General features: G+C 33.1%; 1 long non-coding RNA gene across 1 annotated transcript; it reads left to right on the top strand.

Moving 5' to 3' along the window:
- The first annotated feature begins 4,303 nt into the window (after window positions 1-4,303).
- LOC128165623 (uncharacterized) lies at window positions 4,304-13,826 on the top strand. Its single transcript, XR_008241071.1, has 8 exons — window positions 4,304-4,411; window positions 4,530-4,833; window positions 5,728-9,530; window positions 9,642-9,716; window positions 9,867-10,170; window positions 10,366-12,071; window positions 12,240-12,539; window positions 13,066-13,826. It is a non-coding gene; the product is annotated as an uncharacterized LOC128165623 (long non-coding RNA).
- Window positions 13,827-19,544: the final 5,718 nt, after the last annotated feature.

The following is a 19,544-nucleotide window of genomic DNA, read 5'->3' as shown; positions in this document are numbered from 1 at the left end:
TTTCTTAAAGAAAGAGGGTACTACAATAGCAGTATTGATGAATAATCTTCAAACAAAATTCAATTCCTACCAGTCTGATAAATTGTCAGAAGTGGACTTTAGATTACCCATCACTGAGTGCTGTTGTGCTATTGGGCTGATAAAAAATGAGTTAAGAGATTTGAAATTCAAAGTACTTTCAGATTTAATGAAGTCAGTACTTTGTATTCCTCACAGTAATGCGAGATGTGAGTGAGTATTCTTTAGTTAGGAAGAACCACACTGATTTCAGAGGACCCATGAAAACTTCAACACTAGAACCAATCCTTGTGAAGAATATGAACATGACTTTGTTATCAATAGCAATTCACTGACTGAGGAATTCATTAAAAGGGCAGAGAGTGCCACCTTTATGTCTTGATCACTATAGGTCTAATATACGTAATGTTTATTTTTTTGGAATAAAAGATTAAGATATTGACAAGAAATAGAAGATAAACTAAATTCAATGTCATTTTGTCCTTAATCGTAATGTCCATTTCTTGAATTGTTATTATGTAATTTAATATGTTTTACGGTGCGACCGTTGGGGCGAGCACAGCATGTGATCAAACAATGAGTTATAATAAATTAATAAAATAAAATTAACAACGTGAAATTTGAATGCCAAAAAATAAAACATACCTATTTTTCAGTAAATTTTCATTATTCATAGTTTATAAGATTTGTTATAATTTATTTATTTATATGTATAACAATTGTTTAATCTCAGATACAATGTTGTTAAATGATAAAGATTTTAATATATAAATCTTCATTGCACTGCATCTCCTCTTTTAAAGTGATTGTGATTATGATTGATTGATTGATTTCCCCCTTTTTTTTTTGCAGTAGACATTTTTTCTTAAACTTACATATAAAACTTGACTCATCATAGAGCTCCCCCCATGCTAAAATGTGTTTCATTTTTGTCAATTTATACATAGAAAATCGACTTACCATGGATTTGCCCCTCCACTTAAAAAAAAATTAATGTTTAATTTTATTTTTAATTTACGCTTAAAAATATTTGCTTATCATGTTAAAAGAACATGGTGTTGCCCCCCCCCCCCCCCTGCATGTAATAAATGGAAGTGAAAATAAAGAAACCATTGAACTGCTAAAGAGCTGAAGGATTAGAATTTTCATGATTTATTTTTCTTTTTGCTTGCAAAGATTTTTTGGATAAGGCTGCCATCCACCCACCCACCCCCTTTAAAAAAAGGCGCTGCTACGTATAACGTTACGTTTCTGGAAATTACCTTAATTATATTGAATAAAATATTAGTGAGCATTCATCCAAATTAGTGCAATTTACAACTGTTTCCTGTATCTGAAGAAATGTCCTTATTCGTCAGCTGTTCTTTATCTTAGCCTTTGCAAGATTTTGAGAGGATTTTGGTCATTTCAGCAGATTTACAATAACTTCAATTAGAGTAATTTCCCCTTATCAGTGCTTATTGTGACGTCAAAGCTGACGTTGGTTAAGTGTCGTCTTACTCTTTAAAACTCCCCTGAGAAATAAAAGTATGCGAAGTATACTGTTTTATTTACTTAAAAAGCATGATGTTCTTAAAATTACACATCTTATAAGCTTTTCAAAGGTTTTACTTTGATTCTCGGGAGAACGTAATGTTGGAACGTGAGGTTGGAAACCATTGGTACTATGAATTGTGGGTCAAAATTTACTGACTCCGAAAAAATATATCGGATCAATGTGTAAACGTTTGTGACGTCACACGATTATTTTTGATTGAAAGTGTACTGAGGTGAACTTTAGAGGTAACATTGACTATGTCGCTTACATCGTTATTGTTTTTACTGTCTAAATTTGTCTTGCTAATTCTCGTGAGAGTGTGAAGTGATAAAAATTGCCATGATTACAGGGAACTACTGGGACGATTAAAACGATGCATTACTGGTCCGATTTACTGACGCCAAAAAAATCCGTTGAATGAATGTGCAACTAGTCCGAATTTTCTATTCACACACGCCTTGCCGGTAGAGCTCGCTTCGCGCCGGCGCTGCGCGCCGGCGAGCTGCGCTCGCTATTATATACAGCAGCTTATAGTAAATGCACCCAACATTTTGCCTTTACAATACCCTGATAGCTGAAGAGGATTAGAAAGTGCAAAGGCTATTAAATTCAGCAATATCCTCGATCGGGTTCAAACTTTCATTTTACACATTGACAAGTGACCCTTAATTAAAGACCTGAAGGCCTCTTTTTGCCCAACATTTACAATTTTTGCCCCCTGGAGCTAGGGTATCGATAATCTAAGACTCCTCCGACTCTTTCCAACCTTTTTATGAATTGATCTTTGAAAACGTCAAATAATAAAATCGGGGTAACAGAGGACTTTCGGATTAGGATTTAGAGTACAAAATGAAGCTTAATATGCATATATGAGACTCCCTGGCACTTCCATCTACGGGCTATGGTACTCAGGTGACCGTCGTGGGATGTGGGCCTTTTATTTACTTAAAGGCTTCCTCGGTTGTTTTGATCATACCTGTGTAGAAATGCGACATGCAGACTAGATTGGAGAAGAAAGCAAAGAATGGAGAGCCACTGCGACAGCGATGTTTTGAATACAATATTGAAGCTGTCAGATTAAAAAGAAAAGTTGATCAGCTTAAGAGCAGTGAAAAACGGTTTGAGAACTTATTGAATTACAAAAGAGTTATCTTGAAAAGCTGTTTCCATACATTACTGTTAATTTGTGGATATCAGATTGGCTGATAATACACACCTACGTGTTAAAGATACAACTGTTCAGTGGTTATTACATTATCAAATGTTTATCTGTATTACAAACTTAAATAATTACACTAAAAATTATATAAATTAATTTACCAATATAACATGTATATTTTTTCTAGAATCTAATAAAGTTATCACATATAATAACAAATAGTTCAACATCTTTATTTCTAAACTGAAGCATTTACAGTTACTGTAGCAATTCAAACAAAAAGACTGTTTTAAATCGTCGTTTCATTACATCTTGCCCTGTGTAGACAAGAATAAGTCAATAAGAATCCGGAAAGATTCACTGGAAAAAGGGAAACAATACTAGTATTCAAGACTTAAACAGACACATGGGTAATTGATTGTGCACATGCCAATGTCAAATAACAGGTAATTTAACTCGGAAAGACCTACTGCACTCTTTATACAGTGATGCAGCTGAGTATGCAATAGAAAAGGGGTAACCACGACTTTAAAAAGAAAGATGTCAGAGGTCTAGATCTTTTAAGCTGCGAAAACAACTTGAAAAAAGCTTCATAAATTTAATACACTGTTTCAGTGGTACGAATGACATGAAAATGAACGTCAAGTATTAACAGCATAAGATTGTCACTTTAAAAACAGTCATCTCAAAATACCAAATTTTAAAAATGTTAAAAAAACTAGAACAGGAATATACGGATAGCGACGTTCTGAATAATGCCAATGCGCTGCTTGCAAAAGAACACGATGACGTCATTTTCCTTTGCATATAAATCTCATGAGCGAATATTTGTTAAATGGTTAATTGTTGAAAAACCCTCTGAAAAATTAAGTGAAAGAGTCCAGTGGTGAGCTACATTGAGGCATTGTAAGCACGTGCTTACAAGAGTTTTTTTTTACTGAATCTCAAATTTTTCACAAGCAATAATTGTTTTTTCATTGTCAATCCGACAACCTTTTGTGTTTCAGCCGAACTTTTCCGACAACATCCCAAACCAGTTATACTCTTTCCGATTTCGGAAATATAGACAGAGTCGTAAGTTTAAAATTTAGAGCTACATGTATATTAGTACAAATTCACAAGTTTCGTATTTGGAGGTTAGATTTTTTTCCTCCAAAAGAGGAAACTTTCCCAAACTGTGCTCTGAAAAAGCTGGCTGCCACTTTACATTTCATTACAATCAATTGATCAGCGCATCAACGAGTATATCAAAATGAAGCAGCACTGCTTTTTTAGAAACTTCAATTTATATTTTAGAAGTATATCCTTGATTCTTTGATGTTTTTGTTCCAATAAATTTTAAGATAAAATAAAAATGTGTATCTATTAACTAAAGAGCATATTCTGTTGGTACAATATGACTGTTAAAAACTAATACATTGTACTATAAATCAAAACTACTTGTGCTGGAAAAATGAAAATGTTGGGGTTGGTGCGTGGGGGGTATAGCCCTCTTCCCACGACTCCCTGCTTACAAATATTTTATCCCTAGGTACGCCACTGAAGAGACTTCAATTAAGTTTTGATCCGTGCATGTGTATTTTCGCTATCGCAAGACATGATGATTGAACTTTGAGCGAGATAATGTTTTATATTGTTACACTGCACGGAGTGGAGAGGAGCAGAATCTGATGCGCGTCAAAAACAATAATCTGAGGGTAAGTGCCAGCATACTAGTACATGTATTACACAAATAATACACAGCACAATGGTTGCAGTTGATATGAGTGAAGCTGAGATAAAAATATCCCCATTTTTGTATCTTTGTTACAAAAGCACGAGACTTTTTAACCAAATCGAAACTAAAATGGCGAAGAAAGATGATGATAAATCAGGCATTCGAAGATTCTTCACCATTGTCACGTCCCCTATCTGGGTGCCAGTGGCGGCCGCAGGGTCCCTGGCGGCGGCACCTTTCCAGGCTGTGGGGGACTCCATCGATGTAGCCGATAAAACAAAATCCGCAGGAGCAGGATTATCTAGTTACCCTGGGAACGCCATCGTCAGAGTCGTGTCGAATCCATTCAAGGCTGTCGCCGAAGTTGGAGAAGCAATGTGGGGAAAAGACTAATGATTATCGGTAATTAGTCATAAACAATGTTTTCGGGGGATAATTGCACTACCTAAATGTTTACAGTAAAAGGTCGTTTACTACATCATTCTATCTGAAATACACAGCGTTATTTTTTTAAGTATTGGTTTCCTTATTTAAAGAGGTAGAGTATACTTGGCAAAATTGACTTGAATTGGTGAAAACAGAAAGTGAAGGTGAATGTGATTGAAATCATGCTATAATAAATATTTTTATATACATTTATTGTCGTAAGTAGAGAAATAATAACAAATTAAAAAAGATTTAACCATTTGATTCAATCCATTATTCCTAATGTGTATATATGCTTGAAATATCTATGATTCGGCCTCATTAAAAGCTCTTTGTTTAGGCATTGACTTGGTTGCTAAATATTGATAGAATGTAATAGATAAAGTTAGAAAAGAACTTAATTTACAGTCGAGTTGAGTACAAGGACTCTGATCATTTTGCCGATTAACCTTTAATGTCAACCAGTTTCTAAAATTTGTCAATAACCTGTAGCTTTGTGAAACAGAACTTGACTATATCTTTTTTCCTTGTAACGTAAAAAATACACACCCTACCTAATACCACACAAGATAAACATCGCCGCAGTCTTGAATTTTTGTATGATAGTGACATCGGCTCATACTTATGTTTGGTTTTCAAGAATATCAGTTAATGTAGGAAGTAACATTATATTGTGTTTGTTGTTTTGACCTAAAATAACAGTATCCTATTCTCAAAATAAATTCTGATAGAAACAAATCTCCTAGACCTCATCGATTACGTAAGAAGGTCATGGGTTGATTTCAACAACCAAAAAATGTCTTCAATATGTTTAATTGCAAAATACACAATGTTAAATTCTCAAATTCTCAGTATTCTTTTTAATTTCAGAGAGACAGATGCCAAGCTTCATGTCTTGTTTCTTTTTTAAATACAGAACACACATTTGAATATGTTATATTCGAGTAAATGAAGAAATGATCATGATTTGTTATATTTGAAATTTGGAAGTTCATTTGTATTCTTGTACCTTTAAACAGTGAATGTATGATCTGTATTCATTCCATATTCACAAAATTCACGGATTGCAAAAAGAGAAAAGAAAAAAAGAAGATATTAATTTAAAAACAATTGGTAATGATTCGTAATTTAGTTTTTTCGTCAATTGCATTCTTGTATTTGTAAAGAGTATTTTAGATTTCTTAGTATTCACACGATCTTTAACAATTGTTTCATATATTTTTTTAATTAAGATAATTAAATTATTAAAAACAAAGGAATTTTACTTGTATTTTCTTTACTTGTGTATGTTGTTCGGGATAAGTAGTAATACAATAATTAATTAATAAGGGTTTTGCGACTTTCGCCCTCTCTTATGTTCGCCAATCTTCACCTTCAAACGGTTTCCCACGGTGTTAAATTCGCCCTAAAGATTTTGTTTAAAGAGAAATAATATAAGATAATATTATAATATATAATGTAAGTACAAGGAATGAATTTTTATTCATAAAACAATGTCTTGAACGTATGGGTCTGTTTTGGAATCGGCAAATTTTAGCAATAAAATGACATTTACAAAGTAGTAATGTGTTCTTTCTTTTCATAGTGTCTTAGAATTTCCAGGGAAGTGGATCGGTAAAATTTAAAAGAGAGTTTCAATAATTTTCTGATTTTTGGTCTTGTTCATAAACACTCGTTGCAGACATCTCGCCATAATTTGTTACATGTATTTTCTTTTCCGGATGAATGAGACTACAGTTGTATTGAAAAGGAGACTACAGTTCTATACGAAGGGTTTTTTTTCGTGGTGACCTTTATATTTGGAGCACTTCAATTTTGTATTTTTTCTTCGTATTCATATGTCTCTTAATCATCCATTATCGAAGAGAATATACAAGGTATGGCAGTGACACTAGAGGTTTTGCTCCAAGTAACCTTAAACGTAAACTATGACCCTTAGATTACAAATACTTGAACGTTTGAGTATGACCTTTAGATTGCAGTTATAAGGTGTGATCTCTTAAGGGAAGGCGGCAATCTCTTAAACCATCTTTTCTGATATAACGCTCACTGGCTATATACATGTGATTGACCTTTGTTCTCAGATCATACCGACAGTGTATAGCTACATGTATGTCTTGTTGAAAATTAAGTTATTTTAAATATTAGTTACCGATAAACAAATGGTCTTTTGAAAACAGATGTAAAATTTTGACGAGGTAAGATTTAAAGAGTGTAGGTGTTAAAATATTGGTGTGTATATGACCCCTTCCCCTTTTCCTTCAACCAATAATTTGCAAAAAAATCGATATTTGTCAGTAGACAGAAATTGGTAACTTAAGGGGAATGTGCAGCCATTTTGTACATTTGAGGATGAACATGTAAACATTACTTGAATTTGCTTGTTTCTGTAAAATAAAACTACCAAATTTGTTGTTAAAAGATGAAAACACAATAGTTATGTGATACTAGATATTGTTTTGTATGCAAATAATGCATGCAAGAAAAGAAAAGTGCCCTTTTAAATCCCTTAGAAAGGCGCAGTTACAGACTTAAATTCAATATTTTGAAATCTGAAAAAAATTCTGTCCACTCTACAACCATTTATTGAGAAAAAGGTCAAAGCTTGCTTGTTTAATCTAAACTTTGTCTCAAAATAATGTACCATATTCTTAAAAGTCTGAAAAACTATCAATTCTTACGGGTTATATTTGTGTATATGGAAGTACATTGAAGTTATATATCTTCATTAAAAAAAAATATGTTAAGATTTTACATTTAAAACAATTTAATTTTTTTTTAATCCACTTCTGAAATGAACTTACGATAGTGTATTCTTTAAGATATGAAAAAAATCAACCTGCGACCGGTTTAGATTGTTTTGAATTCACTTTTTAACTTTTTTTCCACATAGAAATATAAAGTCAATGTGCCTCTATACACACGAGTTTTTTTTTTCTTGTTTTCAAAAAAAAATCACAGGCTCACTGATAAAAATAGGTTGCCCTAGTTTGAGGCAAAGTTACAACATCAATGTGCAAGATTCAACCATTTTCTCAACAAATGGTTGTAGATATGAGACCAATGAAGTCCTTTTGTATTGTTTCAGATATTTAAATTGTCAAAATAAGTTTGCAGCTGCGCGGTTCTACAGCTGCTTTAAGTGATTTAAGGAGCATTGTTCCGTTCTTGTGTGCGTAATTTGCACACAAATCAATATGTAAAAAATAATATTTGTTGCTTTTCTTTATCTTTTGGCAAAAGTGTTGGTCGGTTTTGGGCAGAGACAAGTCCTCACATTTTTATTCGTAAATGTACAAGATGGTTGCACACCCATTAAGATTCTAATAAAATACATTATGATTATACAAAAAAAAGTTTGATTGCATGGTATTTATTTAAATCCAGCTTCCATTTATGGACACTTTTACAGAAGTTACTATTTGACTTTATTAATACTAGTCAAAAAACGATGTTTATCTAACCAGATTTATATTTCCTAGCAAAAGACTTTTGAAGGTTGCTATTTGATTCTTCGACAGACTCTTACCCCATCAATATACTTTATTCCCTCAGAAAAGTAGCCTTGAAGGTCCTACATTACCCACTCATTAAGCTAAATACTGCATTAAATCTGATACCTGATATGACATTAAATTTACTTTTCTACAAACGGGTCTAAAAACCAAATGTAACACTGTGCCAAGGTGGCATTTTTTCCACCCGCTTGAGATGTAGTTTCGGAAAAACCCATATAAACCAAATGATAGACCATTGTCTAGAGAGTATATATCCACCTTTGTTTTTAGTGTGTTTCACCTGACAGGTGAGATATTTACCTTTAAATAATTAATATCCCATAGGAATATAATAATTACTAGAGGAGAAACGATTCTCCTAGAGGAAATATTGACAATTCTAAAGGATATTCTAAAAATCCTATAGGAATTATATTTCCTACAGGAGAAAGCTATTTCCTGTAGGAATTTGATTCAGACAGGTAGTTTTCCTATAGTAAATTAAGATTTTTCTTTTGGATTTTATTAAATCCTATCAGAATTAAAATTCCTGTTTGAAGTTCTCGTATTCCGATAGGAAATTCAATTTTTCTATAAGAATATTGTTTTACCTATTGGAAAAATTATTTACCTGTAGGAATGTAGTTTTGAAAGGTAAATGTCTCACCTGGCAGGTGAGATACAATGATGACAAAGGTGGTTGTGAACTCATTAAGCAATGGTCTATATCATATGGCATATTTGAATTTTTCGATATATGCAGCTTAGATGGGTGCAAAAATGCAACCTTGGCTCTGGCATAATTATCCGGCACAGTGTTCTGTGTTCTACATGTAGCTGCAAGTAAATAAACTTGCTCACACTTAAATAATTTCGATTTATATAAAAAGTTCTTAACTGTTATGCAAAAAGTTCTTAACTGTACATACCAATATTATTGTAAGTATACGAAGAAAAAAACCTTTATAATTTGGACCAGCATAAAAAATCTATCCTTTTACATGTATCCAATGCAATAGTTTCAAGAGTTATTGAACTTTGACAAACTGCCAATAGCAGATGTTCTTTGAACATACACATGCATAACTTGTTGGATATTATTTGAACATTTTTTTTTACTGTTGACAGAATTTTGTTATGGCGATTTGAGGTCACAAGGTTGAAATTTATATAAAGGTAAACATTCTAACGACGCAACTTCAACGACTCAAATAAAAACATGCAAATTATTATGCAATATCTGCAAAAATCCGCAGAGACCCGGAAATATTTGCATATGCATTGCAGGCGGAAGTCTGACCTTCGGTAGAGATAAAAGGGTTTTTAGAACTGTTGTTTGCAGAAAATAGAGCGAAAAACAAGGTAAATATTGAATGTTTATAACTATATGGGCCTTTTACATTTTTTTTAGATACGCAGTTAGATCTTTATACACTTTTTTGCATTGAAACAATTGACTTTATTAGAAACATCACTGTATCATGTGTTCTTTTATTATCAATGTTAAAAAAGAACAAGAAGAATTGACCAAAACGAAACAAGAATGGCTGAAAACGATGAAAACAAAACTATTCGGAAAGTGTTTACGGTTGTGACGTCTCCTCTCTGGGTCCCAGTTGCGGCGGTAGGATCACTGGTAGCTGCACCAATCCAAGCTGTGAAAGACTCCAAGGAGGTGGCCGAGAAAACGGATTCTGCGGGAGCTGGAGTGTCTAGCTACCCAGGGAACGCCGTGGTCCGACTCGTGACAAATCCCTTTAAGGGCGTGGTCAAAGTTGGAGAAGCATTGTGGGGCAAGGACGATAAATAAGTAGAGGTAGTCCTTTTGTGGTTTATTTTGTTTATAATTGCGTGATAATTATATAAGGCTGAAAATTTCTTTAAGGGTTAGGAGTTGAAACAGATTTATTACACATAGATTGTCAATAAGAACATCCTCTTCCTTAGAATAAATTCAAAATGAATTTAGAAATTATTTTATTAATTGTACATAATTATATTTTTATTTCAGAAAACCCAGCATCCTGCTTGATACTTATACAGAACAAACATCTGATGGTACTCATATTGACTTTATTATGATTATAAATGATCATTTTTCACTTATTGTTTAAACATATCTAAACATCGTTTCAGTGCTTTGTTTGAATAAATTTGAGATAAATATGTGTTTTCATTTTAATTTTATGTACGTTGTGTAACAAAACGTAAGTTATATTAACATCCATTACACTTTCAAGAAGTATTACGTACCGTGGTTTCTTAAATATTCTTGGGCATTAATTATTTTGGATGTTAAGGAAACCACACTTTCACTGATGCATAAATTCGTGGACAATGATCCTATCAATACATATAGGATCTCTCATGATTTGCGATGGTATATGAATTTTATCCAACCAGTTGTTTGCTGATTATCCCTGAAACTTGGTTCTATTTTTTTATTCAAGATCTGTCAACTAAACAAAATGGAAACCGTAGGTACATGAGCAAACTTTGGTGGTAAGATTTTTTTGTTTGGTCTCATGGATCTATAGTGTCAATGATTCCAGTAACCTTCGTCAAAGTACAAAGGCAGCTAACAATCTTGTCAACCCAACTCCTAAAAACTAACCACGGCAGAATGTTGCATGTAACTTAAAACCTTTGACATAAAGGTATGATAAATTATTCCAATCGTGATTTATCAATTATCTGTGGGTTCTACAATATTGGTTACTTTTCGTATTTAGTGGATTTCATTGTTGAGTTGTTCCCTGAAGTTTAATCTTTATTGAGGTTCATCATGTAATAACACATTTTATCACATTATTTAAATTTAAATAAGAAGTCTCGTGGTGAAAGAACATATAGTGTAATATCAATCGTGTATCCCATGAGTGATATCAACTGTATACTGAGATAAAATGATGAAATGTGTTCCATTTAATTTTAGGTTGACAGATTTTGATTTTTTGAACCCCTCTCGTATTTATTACCTGGTTAGCTATACAGAAACTGACAGTGGCTGAAATTTACACGATTCAGCTCTAACCAGTTTATCCATCGAAAGCGAAAAAAAAATGACGGACTGCACAACAAAATTATGATGATGCCAGACTAAATTTCACATAAAGACGACTTGCCTATTGCTTTTATCTTAATGAATGATGTACATTAACAGAAAATTAGTAACTACTTGTGTAATACTATTTACGATAAATTTGTTTACAGAAAACTGTAAATATAAACAACAAAATGCTTTCCTTGTCTCTACCTTCATATCCCGGCCGGATGAATCACCAAAGAAAGCATTGTACTGTTTAGGTTTGTCACGATACAGATAAAACTTTGCTGTTTACCTAAAAATATAAATGCAGACATAGTATAATTAATTTCACTGATATGGATATTGATACGTTTCAGGTAAAAAAGATTGCCGCGTTTCATGTTTTCTAGTATTGAATTGAATTTGATAGAGTACGGCCAAACCAGATTAAATACATTAAGGTACTCTGGTTCTTTTTTTTAGTTATTCGAACCAAAATATCAGTGTATTGAAACTATATACTAGAAGGTATACACGCTGTAACAATGTTAAGCCGATAAGGGTTGAAATATCTGCAATATTTCCCGATTGATCCGCGCATGTGTTTTACACTACCGGAAGACTAAGCTTAGCAGAGATAAAGAATTTTTGGTTTTTTATGTTTTATTGAAGAACGTAGAAAAAGAAAGGTAAATTCTTAACTCTAATTTAATGTTTCCTTTTATGATTCTTGTACATGTATTAAAATATCAATTATATGCAAGTCTGGATTTTCGGAAAAAGTAAAGTTGGAGTTAAAAAAAAAACTTTTGCAAAACTCAATTTGAAAAAAAAATATCATTGTCAATCTACTACAGGGCACTTATTCAAAACGAAACTAGAATGGCGGAAAATGAAGAGAACAAAACTATTCGAAAAGTTTTCACAGTTGTGACGTCACCTCTCTGGGTCCCTGTTGCGGCGGTAGGATCACTGGTAGCTGCGCCAATCCAAGCTGTGAAAGACTCCAAGGAAGTGGCCGAGAAAACGGATTCTGATGCAATGGGAGTATCCAGCTACCCAGGAAACGCCGTGGTCCGAATTGTGACGAATCCGTTCAAGGGTGTGGTCAGAGTTGGAGAGGCATTGTGGGGCAAGGACGATAAATGAATTGATGTGTACGTATGATTGTATTCTCTTTTTTCTTTTTTTAATTTGCAATCATACCTCGTTAAGGTAACGATAATTTTGGTATGCAAATTTTGGATAAGTTTCATATAAAATATTTGGCTTATAAATGAGAAAAGTAAACATTATTTACTCTGTTATAATTTCATACTTCGTAATGAGCAGGCAGTCTTCAAACCTTCAAACAATTTTAAAGCACAATTGTCAACTTGCAAGGTTAAATAAACGTACGGCAGTGTATCCATAATAAAAAGTTACATGTATATATAAAGAAAAAAAAATTTCTTTATTATGTTAATAGTAATGCGTTACCCTATAAGCTCAATTATTAAATATGATCCCGGTACCGGTGAAAGGCACATTCAATTTTAGTAGAAACTATGCTGATGAGTTTAAATAGTAAAACCTTGCAAACTATAAATTTTTAATATATTGAAATATGTCTGAAGCGTTTAAAACTTACAAAATAGTATGTAATTATCATATGACTAAACCATTTGTGCAATATATTTTTAGGTTCCAGAGGGGCTCCAGTTACATCACAGATCAACTAAATGAAAATTATGTGTTCACTTACAGTGTTTTGAAGTAGATTAGTCTTCTGTGATGTCATATATTTTGTAAAACTTTGAAATCTTTGAAATTTTGCAGGATAGTTTTATATATCTTAAGTTATTGAAACCACACGTAGGTAATTAGAATTATTTGTATATAATAAGATACCTTGGCATCTTATTTTTTTTTCTTCTAAATTTCCAATTTTGATACATTTTTTTCTAATATGCTATTATTCTAATATGCTATTATTCTAATATTCTATCATATATAACTCTTTTTTCTGACTTTTCTATCCGTTGTATGTTTAAAAATGATATAATTTTTAAAATCCTAATACCCTTTTCGTAGTTTTAGTTTTCTAGCACAGTTGACAGTAAAATTAAACTTGATATACAAATTTCTGATTTTAACAAAAAAAATATGATTTCCGATTCAAGAATGTGTTCCACAGTTCCAGTTTTTTTGCTAATCTGACATCTTTAAATGATGTATATTTTAAAAAGAGATTAAATATCATTTAATGAAGTTGAAATCAGTTCTGTATTTCAGCTTTCGTCGAAGATTTATGACTGTTATGGTTTTTTTGTTCTTTAGTTATCGTTATACAGTTATTAATTTAGTCTTCTTTTTGTTTGACGAGACGGAATATAGCCAATTTTGTAAAAAATTATTGAATGTTTTTACTTTTCTTTCTTTTTCAATAAATTTTGAAATCTGTTTTCTGAACTAGTACTATTTAATTTGTTTCTCGAATAAGGGACGTATTTACACCTATTTTATATGCATCATTTCAACAAATTTTGAAAGAAAGAATTTTTTTTCAAAGTTATTGGCAGAGATTTTTTAAAACTTTTTGTGAAAAGTAAAATATATAAATCATTGAGGACTTCGGTTTCAGAGGATTTAGCGGACACCTCAATCCCCAAAGAAGAAATAAACAAACAGAGGCCCATGGGTCACATCGCTCACTTTACCAAAATGCCATGATAAAACCAGCCTAATGGAGACATATACAATATTTTTGGACATTATTTTTGGAATTGCGCCTTAGGTACTCCATTTCATTACCTTGATATCGCATAAACTCACATATACTTTTTATAATTGGTTTTACATTCAGTCAACAAGTGCCTTTAACAGTCGCTTCTACATTTGTTATATTCATACATTTTTTCTTTATATCTATCATATAGGTATCTACATTTTTCATCAAACCAGAGTTTATTTTTCATGACATCTTTGCTTCTTTGTATATCAAAAACAGTATGTTTACAGTATGGCTCAAAATATTGTTTAGGCATTGTGTAAATATAGGATCTCCGAGAGATTCTTTTTATCACATGTTTTACCTCATCTTTTGTTAAATCTCATACTACCGCCTTTCCCTTTCCTTCTGTGAAACAGATTTATATATGTTTAATAGATTACTTAATACATGATCTTCATAGTTATTACTTTTATCACCCCAGCATTCGGAAAAAAATACAATGCCCTATTTGAAAATAAGATCAACAATTAATAGCGAGCGCAGCTCGCCGGCGCGCAGCGCCGGCGCGAAGCGAGCTCTACCGGCAAGGCGTGTGTATATAGAAAATTCGGACTATTTGCACATTCATTCAACGGATTTTTTTGGTGTCAGTAAATCGGACCAGTAATGCCTTGTTTTAATCGTCCCAGTAGTTCCCTGTTATTATGGTTTCCCATTTCACACTCTCACGAGAACAAGATAAAAGACTATGTACATGCATTGTAAATATACTGCCGACACAACGCAAATTCCATTACATAAGACTAACAGAGTTATCGTCCTTTCGAGTGACGTCACAATGGATTTCTTACACATTGATCCGACAGAATTTTTCGGAGTCAGTAAATTTCGGCCCACAATGCAATTCCTCGATGTCGGACGATCTCACTAGACTGGATACCATCTCGCGAGAATCAAAGTAAAACTTTTGAGAAACAGATAAATTATGTAATTTCAATAACATAATGTTTTTAAGTAAACAAAACAGTATATTTCATGGAGTTATTTTTTTTTTGGATGTTTTCAAAGAGACAGACGACACTTGACCGACGTGAACTTTGACGTCACAATAAGGGGAAATTTCTCTAAGTAGTTATTGTAAAACTGCTAAAATATAAATACCAAAATCTTCTCAAAATCTTGCAGAGCTAACGAATAGGGACATTTCTTCAAAGATAGGAAACAACTATAACTTGCTCTCATTTGGATGAATGCTCACATTTATTTTATTCACTATATTTACGGTTATTTCCAGGAATGTTTTTTTATAAGGGGGCGTGGCAACATCATTCAAAAATTCTTCGCAAGCAAAAAGAAAAAAAATTCTCAAAATCAGGAAAATCTAATCCGGGTGAAGAATTGGGAGTGCGTAGTATGCCTTTAGCTCTTTAGCTGCTCAATACTCAGACAATAGTATCTTTATTTTCACTTCCATTTATTACATGCTCCCGGGGGATCCATTTTCCTTATATGATCAGCAAGTTTTTTTATACGTAAATTTGATTTTTTTTTTAAACGGGGGAGGGGGGGGGACTCTGTGATAAGTCAATTTTTCATGTAAGTTTAAGAAAAATGTCTGCTGCAAGAAATGAGGAAATAAACTGTAATGTACATTATGTTAAAATCTTTATTATTCAACAACATTTAAATTTATCCAAGATAAATTCTATATATAAATAGATAACAAAATCTTATGAATTATGAATGATGAAAATTTACTGGAAAAAATAGGCATGCTTATTTTATTCTGCATTCAAATTCATTTACTTTACGTCGCTACTTTTATTTTTATTGTTTTATCATAATTGATTATTTTATCACATGCTGCGATCGCCCCAACGGTCGCACCGTAATACATATTAATTAATAATAACATTATTAACATTAAACTTATCTACAATTGAACTATTAACATTCCATGAAAGAATATTTAAACAGCTTGTACAGTCCTGACCGCTATCATTCAGTTCCGCGCTCTGTCCCATAGGACACAGACCACAATTATTTTCCCTCTTATTCCTTTATACAACAATAAATCATATAAAAAATTCCACCGGCTCAAATGAGTTCAAATACAGTATACCTATAGAATGACACTAGTCCAACAACAGAAAATCAATCGAGAGGGGACTGAGATATGGCCCCTAAAATAACCCCTACCATGAAAAATCCACTTTCACTTTGGAATTTGTGTAAACATTGGCCTCTTTACACCCTTTCTACTGCTATATACGACCCGGAGAGTTATGTCAGTGGTAATAGTGACTGCGACCTCGTTCTAAAGATTTTCGGTTTTATGCATAAATTAGTCAAACATTTTCAATATAATTACACTCATCGATATTCGTTGATAAAATTATTCTTGTCTTAAATGTCGTTTTAACTAACTCACATTCCTATACAATGTCAATATAAATGATATGGCTATGATACACATGTAGGATAGAGATTATTTGCAGGATTTGATGCAGTATATTAGATCTTGGTATGGATAAGTTTGTCAACTTTCACGATAGCACCACTGTACCTGTAGCATGCATGGGCACGATTACTTGAAAATGTAACCGATTACATAGTGGAATTTTGTGTAATCGTTTATTAATCGATTACACTCATTTTTGTCATGTAATCGATTGTAATCGATGACTTTAAAACAAGTAATCGATAAATAATCGATTACTTCTATTATTTTTCACTAAAATGTAAATGATACCTTTTCAGTTAACATTTATAACAGTTAAAGTACACTTAATGAAATACAAATAAATCATTAGTTTTGAATGCTGTAATACTGACAGGTGCAAATCTAGAATTAGAATTAGGATGGATAAGAAAGTTACGCAAATAATAAAAATATCCACTTCTGTACTTTACTATGTTTAATTTGTATAATATGATGAGCTGCAAAGCTTAAAGAAATAAAGAATGAATGAATGAATGAATAAAAGGTAGGTCTTGACCATGCACTTTAAGCCGAATAAATCGTTCATCTTGCGTTCAAAAAGCGTTCACATATCGTTGACCGTGCGTTCACAGTTCACTTTGCGCTCGGTTTGCGCCCTGCGTTTGCTCATCGTTCACCGTTCATCGACGTTCACCAAATTCCGTTCAGCGTGCGTTCACCGTTTGCTCAGAGTGCGCTCACCGTACGCTCAGAGTGCGCTACCAGGCTGAAGCTAGCAGCCACTAACAGCAGCCACTAAGCCCGTAGAAGCTAGCAACTAATAAGGAATTTCATCAAAGTACTGAGAGTACTCGAACAGAAAATTATATTTTACTTAATTATCGACATATTTTAATTGATATCAAAATGATTAAAGCTCAGTAATTTGTACGAGCATTGACGACTTCCGAAGCAGTAAAGCTCGCCTGGATAAGAGTTATAAAATGCGTCTTTGTTGGATAAAAATGAAATACGTCTATACGAGTTCTTGTGGTCAATCTCAAGTGAGATATAAAACCCTGAAATGAGCCAGAACCCCTGGGAGCCACTTAGTGGTACCCCTACAGCCCAAATTTGAGACCGAGAAATAATAGCCCCATAGGTCCCCTACACTGCCCTGGTATCCGTTTGATGCACACTTCAAAGATAAAAGAGATAATGGCCCGTCTTTCACCCCTATATCATGTGAAATGCTAAAAAATGACAAAGTTCGGGTGAGCTAAACCGACCCATTTTATTGTCTTTGTTGTATTCTCCGAAGGTTCACGTCAAAACATGGCTGAGACAAAATAATCCCAATTTCACCTGATGCTTTTCGCTGTTTTTGACTGCGACATATGATAATTTTGTTATGAGAATAAAATCACAATGCTGGGTGTTCTATTGTCTTATATTCGTACTAATACGATGTCTTTTTAATTTTTGATTGATGTTGTTTCTGGGGAATGAAAAGACCCGAGGATAACATTATTTTCATAACTTATGACCCGTATAAACGTATTTCATTTCTATCCAACAAAGACGCATTTATAACTCTTATCCAGGCGAGCTTTACTACTTCGGAAGTCGTCAATGCTCGTACAAATTATTGAGCATTAATCATTTTGATATCAATTAAAATATGTCGATAATTAAGTAAAATATAAGTTTTTGTTCGAGTACTCTCAGTACCTTGATGAATTTCCTTATTGGCTGCTAGCTTCTACGGGCTTAGTGGCTGCTGTTAGTGGCTGCTAGCTTCAGCCTGGTGAGTGCGCTCACCGTTCAACTGGGAAAGTAGAATTTTTCAGGGACTGTATCGCTGTTATTCGTACGACCCCTGAAGAAGCTGCAAACCACTTAACAGTTGAAATTATTTCGCTGTGCAAGTCTCACCCGTTTGGACGCACAGCTTGCCTCGTCGTGTTTCTCGGTGGCGATGAAAGTATCCAATTTTAAGTAATTTTTTGTAAGACAGAATATAGCTGTATGTCTTTAGCTCCCGGTCTGAACGACCTAGGGACTACAGTGCCTCTCATAGTAAAAATCTGCAATTTACGGTGTAACCAAAAATATTGACCCGGGTTGAAAATTGACCCGGGGGTCATTTTTCAACGTTGAATATTGACCGGGGGGTCATTTTTCAACGTTGAAAATTGAGACCAAAATCGTGAAATTTATACCCGGGGTCATTTTTCAACGTTATGAGAAAGATTTTTATTAAATCTGAAGACATCGACACGTTGAAAATTGATCCTGTTCAGAATTGACCCCAACCTCAGAGTTTTGATCTGAACTGGAACTTACTCTACACAGTTTAAATGTACAATCATGCAGATATTTGAAAGTTTTAGTTTTAAAATGTTCATACTGTCCGATACATATGCGGACGGGCTAATTTCTTTTAGGTGATATAAGTCCAATTAACCATTTAATTTTGAGACTGAAAATATGATATCCATTTATTATTACTATACTATGTAAATAAAGCTAAGAAAATAACAGTTTGCTTCGGAATGGAACAGGCGAGTAGGGCTAGAATACTTTTTGACATAGATGACATGGTTTTCATTCCCTCATGTGACAGAATTTTAAGTTTCAACTTGTCATAATCTCTGATAAATATATCTAATAAATGTTTTGCCCGTTATTGTCACTTTTAAGGCAATTCAACAGAGCTCTATTCGACAAGCACCTGGCGTTGTATTTTCTAATAATTGAAAATATAACCTCTATACTGTTTTATTGGGTAAAGGGTATATATATTTATATCAAGACAAAAGGATATAATTTCAGATACCTATGCTTAATTTGAAGAAGTCAGCATCCCTGACAAAAAAATAATTGAATGGTTGTCATATTTTTATCTTTTTTATGTATACTGTATTATACATATAAACATGTACTTAACAATAATTTTTCATAAACTTGTCGGATTAACTTTATTGAAGCACCATCCAATTTTCTGCATATGCAGAGTCATAGTTC

The sequence above is a fragment of the Crassostrea angulata genome, chromosome 10, assembly GCF_025612915.1.
Source record: "Crassostrea angulata isolate pt1a10 chromosome 10, ASM2561291v2, whole genome shotgun sequence".
Classification (NCBI taxonomy): Eukaryota; Metazoa; Mollusca; class Bivalvia; order Ostreida; family Ostreidae; genus Magallana; species Magallana angulata.
The sequence above is the reverse complement of the archived record's forward strand: the minus strand, read 5'-3'. Positions and strand labels throughout refer to the sequence as shown.